General features: G+C 47.9%; 1 protein-coding gene across 1 annotated transcript in view; it reads right to left on the reverse strand.

Annotated features, from left to right (window-relative positions):
- Positions 1-428, reverse strand: part of LOC123060118 (uncharacterized) — a gene marked incomplete in the record, with an annotated part of 7,275 nt that extends 6,847 nt beyond the window's left edge. Inside the window, 1 exon segment of the mRNA XM_044482689.1 lies at positions 178-428.
- Between the last annotated feature and the right edge of the window lie 6,716 nt (positions 429-7,144).

Here is a 7,144-nt window from a genome sequence, read left to right on the forward strand (position 1 = left end):
GATGAAAATAAACTCATACCGCAAAATCAATTAATCAAATTCCCAGAATAAAATGAACTCATCGCATTGGGGTCATTGGGTTCGACAAATCACTTCGCCGCAACGAAATCACTTGATCTCAAAAGAAAAAGGGACGGGGGTTCAGCTAATCATCACTGGATGAAAAGAAGCTCTTACCGCAAGATCAAATGCCCGGGAATCGCGGCCGGAAAGCCAGCGGTGAGGAACGGCGATGGCGGCGGCGATGCGCGCGGGGATGGGGAGTGGAGGCGTCAGCCCTAGGGCACGCGGCGGTGGGTCGGGTCGGGTCAGGGAGAGAGGGCTCGGGAAGGCAAGAGGAGGAGGAAAAGAAACGGGACGGGACGGTTTGAGACGACGATAAATTTTCGCCGTGGAGGAGACCGGATTGCCTTTTCTTCCACGGACTTTTTTCCTACGCTTTTTCTAGGAAATCAATACTTCTCTTCTATCCAAATTAATCGACGCAAATAAAACTCTGTCAATTAATTAATTTGAATCGGAGGGAGTAATTTTTTTGGTTTTATTATGTATTTGAGGGAGTAATTTATTTCGGTTTTATTATGTTGCCCGGTCCGCTGAGATGGGTGAGTGTGAGAGCATCTACAGCTGGACATGGCTAAATCGACCCTGCGGGCGCGTCCGCATCCGCGAGCATTGTTCGGTCACACTTTAAATTTCTCTCTCACAACCTAAAACCTTAATTAGCATATCTCAAATCCATACAAACTCATCCAACTATGTAAATGATGCAACACACATCGTCCGGCTACTACATCAGGAGGACTACCAAAATTTGGTATGCTCTACCTACGTAGTAGCTACGGAGAGGATCACGACTGCCCTTACCCTTCCCAGCGTCCTTGTCGTCCATCTCGCGGAAGAGTATGGATAAATCTGGATTTGCTCTTCGCTAGAGCTGTCCGACTCGTCGCTCCACTCCTTCCCATCCTTGGGGGGCAGGCCGAACATGGCAAAGACAACTCGATTTCCCTAAGACCACACCCATGTTTTGAACCACCCCACTCAGCGTTTTTAGCAAAGTAGATATCTAATCACACAAAACCTTGACGAAAAAACCCTCTTCCTAAGGAGCTTCATGAGGTAGTTCGAATAAACGGAGTCAGCGTCTTTTATAATTAGCTTGAACTGGTAATAATGAGCTCTTCATGTTAGGTATGTAACTATGTATGTAACTTTTTGTTCCATTTCTTATGAACCATCTATATTCCCATTATTACCATGATCTCTATATTTGTTTTAGAGTAAAATGCACCAAAGGTCCTAAAATTGTCTAGGGGTGTGTCAAGTTAGTCTCAAAACTTTAAAACTGCCTTTTTGAGTCACGAAAGTTTGTAAGTGGTCCATCTTCAGTTGTCGATGTATTAGACTCGGGTGTCTAATACCCAGGCTTATGCACAGACAAGAAGCAGCTCCCTCGCCTAACTAAAATTTCCATTCAAAGGATCCTGGCTCAGAGACGCCGCTCTTTGTGAGATAATGGAGCGCATTAAGAAGACCAAGACAAGCAACAGAATGAAGCACCAGAAGCAGCTCCCTTGCCGAGGGTACAAACCCGGCAAGGCCAAAGCCCGGCAAGCCTTGTGCTCAGCAAGCCTCTCCCTCTCCAGCTGCCATGCGCTCCACCTCACCGAGCAGCTAGTCACTAATCAGTGAGGTGTCGAGCTCGCAGGTAGTTAGGTGAAGCTTGTCGGACACTGGTGACACATCGGTACAATTTCCACCTTTATCGCCACCCGCCTGGGTGGCGTGTCAAGATTACAAGAGGCGGTTCGGCAAGCGATGCGACTGCTTTGCCGGGACTCCTCCTCCTGATGACACCTAGCGGTGCATTTCATGCGCTTTGTCTTAACTAGCAGAGTTAGGTATGATAGCACTGTTTGTTGTCTAATCACCAGATAAAGATTTTTTTGCCATTGTGGTAACCCCTTAACCTATAAAAGGACGGCCATGTCAACCTTTACAAGGGTTAGAACCCATTCAAACCCCACGGATGTGTACTCGTGTAGCAGCCCTCTCCTTGTGCCTAGCTGGGGGAAAGAGCTCCGTGTACATGTGCTCATAATCATACAATACACTAAAGCAGGAGTAGGGTTTTACACCTCAATGGTGGCCCGAAGCTGGGTAAAGATCTTCGCGTCTCTCGTCATTCCCGCTCTTTGCGTCATGATACGTCCATTTTGCATCATGCTTTTATATTGATATTTATTGCATTATGGGCTGTTATTACACATTATGTCACAATACTAATGCCTTTTCTCTCTTATTTTATAAGGTTTACATGAAGAGGGAGAATGCCGGCAACTGGAATTCTGGACTAGAAAAGGAGCAAACATTAGAGACCTATTCTGCACAACTCCAAAAGTCCTGAAACTTCACGGAGAATATTTTTGGAATATATAAAAAATATTGGGTGAAGAAAGCACCAGAGGGGGGACACCTGCCATCCACAAGGGTGGAGGGCGTGCCCTACCCCCTGGGGGCGCCCTCCGGTCTTGTGGGCCACCTAGCAGACCCCCGATGCCCATCTTCTGCTATATGGTGTGTTTTCACCTGGAAAAAATCAAAAGGAAGCTTTCGGGATGAAGCGCCGCCGTCTCAAGGCGGAACTTGGGCAGAACCAATCTAGGGCTCCGGCGGAGTTGTTCTGCCGGGGAAACTTCCCTCCGGGAGGGGGAAACCAAAGCCATTGTCATCACCAACGATCCTCTCATCAAGAGGGGCTCAATCTCCATCAACATCTTCACCAGCACCATCTCCTCTCAATCCCTAGTTCATCTCTTATATCCAATCTTTGTCTCAAAACCTCATATTGGTACATGTGGGTTGCTAGTAGTGTTGATTACTCCTTGTAGTTGATGCTAGTTGGTTTATTCGGTGGAAGATCATATGTTCAGATCCTTAATGATAATTAATACTCCTCTGATTATGAACATGAATATGCTTTGTGAGTAGTTACGTTTGTTCCTGAGGACATGGGAGAAGTCTTTTTATAAGTAATCATGTGAATTTGGTATTCGTTCGATATTTCGATGAGATGCATGTTGTCTTTCCTCTAGTGGTGTTATGTGAACATCGACTACATGACACTTCACCATTGTTTGGGCCTAGGGGAAGGCATTGGGAAGTAATAAGTAGATGATGGGTTGCTAGAGCGACAGAAGCTTAAACCCTAGTTTATGTGTTGCTTCGTAAGGGGCTGATTTGGATCCATATGTTTCATGCTATGGTTAGATTTATCTTAATTCTTCTTTTGTAGTTGCGGATGCTTGCGAGAGGGATTAATCATAAGTGGGGGGCTTGTCCAAGGAAGGGCAGCACCCAAGCACTGGTCCACCCACATATCAAATTATCAAAGTAACGAACGCGAATCATATGAGCATGATGAAAACTAACTTGACAACAATTTCCATGTGTCCTCGGGAGCGCTTTGCTTTATATAAGAATTCGTTCAGGCTTGTCCTTTGCTACAAAAATGATTGGGCCACCTTGCTGCATCTTGTTTACTTTTGTTACTTGTTACCCGTTACGAATTATCTTATCACACAACTATCTGTTACCGATAATTTTAGTGCTTGCAGAGAATACCTTGCTGAAAACTGCTTGTCATTTCCTTCTGCTCCTCATTGGATTCGACACTCTTACTTATTGAAAGGACTACGATAGATACCCTATACTTATTGGTCATCAAGACTCTTTTCTGGCGCCGTCGCCAGGGAGTGAAGCGCCTTTGGTAAGTGGAACTTGGTAAGGAAACATTTATATAGTGTGCTGAAATTTATGTCACTTGTTACTATGGAAAATAATCCTTCACTACTAGGGAAAAGCTTATAGGCGGACGCTTACTAGTAGCACGGGTTTATACCCCTCGCTACTGCTACTTACTAGTAGCGCGGGTTTTTAACCCTCGCTACTACTAAGTTGATAGTAGTAGCACGGGTTTTTACCCCTCGCTAATACTTAGTGTTTTCCACCATGCCTCCCGGGACCAGCCGTAGTAGTACCGCGGGTTATAAACCCACGCTACTACTAAGTTGATAGTAGTAGCGCGGGTTATAAACCCCACGCTACTACTAAGTGGTCTCCACCGTGCACCCCGGGACATGCCATAGTAGTAGCGTGGGTATAAACCCAGCACTACTATTATCAACCCACCGACACATGTATAAACATAGCGCACGGAGGCCCAATCCCAGACCCACACACTCTCTCGATTTCACTTATCCCTTCCACCTGCGACACCCTTCCTCGCCCACCGCAACTGCCGGCCTCGCACCTCGACGTCTCCCTCAAATCCGGCGACCTCCACTTCCACCATAGCCCCTCCTTCCTCCTCCTCCTCCTCCGCTGCCCCTCCTTCCTCCTCCTCCTCCTCCTCCTCCGCTGCTGGAAGGATAGGAAGATCCAATAGAGCGCCGCCCATGACATTGGCCAGATCTCTGATGAACGCAACCAATGGCATCATCTAGGGGTTCGGCTCCAACTCCGGTGGCCACCGGTGAGTTGCTGCACCTACTCCTCTCTATCTCTCTCTTCCTCTTCTAATCCTCGTCTCTTTTTTTGTAGCAGCAGCAAAGGAGAGGTGTGGATAAGAGTTGGATGGGGAAGCACCATCACCATGGACGACTTCATCCTCTCCAGGATCAGCATCGACCATGCATGAAGAGGACGATGACGCCTAGCTAGCAGCAGCAGCCATGGCTGTAATTTTTTTAATTCCTAATTAGTTAGCATTAGTGAGGGTCCAGACCCACGCTACTACTAGTTAGTAGTGGTGCGGGTGGTATCCACTATTGGGGAATGTAGTAAAAATTCAAAATTTTCCTACGTATCACCAAGATCCATTAGGAGATTCTAGCAACAAGAGAGAGAGAGAGAGAGAGGAAGTGCATCTTCATACCTTTGAAGATCGCTAAGCGGAAGCGTTACAAAAACGCGGATGATGGAGTCGTACTCGCGGCGATTCAAATCGCGGAAGATCCGATCTAGCCCCGAATGGACGGCGCCTCCGCGTTCAACACACGTACAGCCCGGGGACGTCTCCTCCTTCTTGATCCAACAAGGGGAGAGGAGAAGTTGAGGGAGAGCTCCGGCAGCACAATGGCGTGGTGGTGGAGCTTGTGGTATTTCTGCAGGGCTTCGCCAAGCTCTACGAAGGAGGAGGAGGTGTTGGGGAGGGAGGGGTTGCGCCAAGGAAGGGGTGCGGTTGCCCTCTCTCTCCCTCACTATATATAGGGGGAAGGTGTTGGGGAACGTAGCAGAAATTCAAAATTTTCCTACGTATCACCAAGATCTATCTATGGAGAAACCCGCAAAGAGGGGAAGGAGAGTGCATCTACATACCCTTGTAGATCGCTAAGCGGAAGCGTTCAAGAGAACGGGGTTGATGGAGTCGTACTCGTCGTGATCCAAATCACCGGAGATCCTAGTGCCAAACGGACGGCACCTCCGCGTTCAACACACGTACAGCCCGGTGACGTCTCCCATGCCTTGATCCAGCAAGGAGAGAGGGAGAGGTTGAGGAAGACTCCATCCAGCAGCAGCACAACGGCATGGTGGTGATGGAGGAGCGTGGCTATCCCGCAGGGCTTCGCCAAGCACCACGGGAGAGGAGAAGTACTTGGGAGAGGGGAGAGGGCTGCACCAGAACATTGGTATGGCTGCCCTCCCACCCCCCACATATATATAGGGGCAACGGAGAGGGGGGGAGGCGCAGCCTTGGCCCTTCCTCCAAGGAAGGGTGCGGCTAGGAGGAGTCCCTCCTCCCCAAGGCACCTCGGAGGTGCCTTCCCCCTTTAGGACTCTTCCTTTCCTTATCCTTTGGCACATGGGCCTCTTGGGGCTGGTGCCCTTGGCCCATATAGGCCAAGGTGCACACCCCTACAGCCCATGTGGCCCCACCCGGTGGACCCCCGGGACCCTTCCGGCGGTCCCGGTACAATACCGGTGACCCCGAAACTTGTCCGGTGACCAAAACAGGACTTCCCATATATAAATCTTTACCTCCGGACCATTCCGGAACTCCTCGTGACGTCCGGGATCTCATCCGGGACTCCGAACAACATTCGGTAACTACATACAAACTTCCTTTATAACCCTAGCGTCATCGAACCTTAAGTGTGTAGACCCTACGGGTTCGGGAACCATGCAGACATGACCGAGACACCTCTCCGGCCAATAACCAACAGCGGGATCTGGATACCCATGTTGGCTCCCACATGTTCCACGATGATCTCATCGGATGAACCACGATGTCAAGGACTTAATCAATCCCGTATACAATTCCCTTTGTCTAGCGGTATTGTACTTGCCCGAGATTCGATCGTCGGTATCCCTATACCTTGTTCAATCTCGTTACCGGCAAGTCTCTTTACTCGTTCCGTAACACATCATCCCATGATCAACTCCTTGATCACATTGTGCACATTATGATGATGTCCTACCGAGTGGGCCCAGAGATACCTCTCCGCTTACACGGAGTGACAAATCCCAGTCTCGATTCATGCTAACCCAACAGACACTTTCGGAGATACCTGTAATGCACCTTTATAGTCACCCAGTTACGTTGTGACGTTTGGTACACCCAAAGCATTCCTACGATATCCGGGAGTTGCACAATCTCATGGTCTAAGGAAATGATACTTGACATTAGAAAAGCTTTAGCATACGAACTACACGATCTTTGTGCTAGGCTTAGGATTGGGTCTTGTCCATCACATCATTCTCCTAATGATGTGATCCCGTTATCAATGACATCCAATGTCCATGGTCAGGAAACCGTAACCATCTATTGATCAACGAGCTAGTCAACTAGAGGCTTACTAGGGACATGGTGTTGTCTATGTATCCACACATGTATCTGAGTTTCCTATCAATACAATTATAGCATGGATAATAAACGATTATCATGAACAAGGAAATATAATAATAACTAATTTATTATTGCCTCTAGGGCATATTTCCAACAGTCTCCCACTTGCACTAGAGTCAATAATCTAGTTCACATCGCCATGTGATTAACACTCACAGGTCACATTGCCATGTGACCAACATCCAAAGAGTTTACTAGAGTCAATAATCTAGTTCACATCACTATGTGATTAAC

Source organism: Triticum aestivum, chromosome 3A, assembly GCF_018294505.1.
Source record: "Triticum aestivum cultivar Chinese Spring chromosome 3A, IWGSC CS RefSeq v2.1, whole genome shotgun sequence".
NCBI lineage: Eukaryota > Viridiplantae > Streptophyta > Magnoliopsida > Poales > Poaceae > Triticum > Triticum aestivum.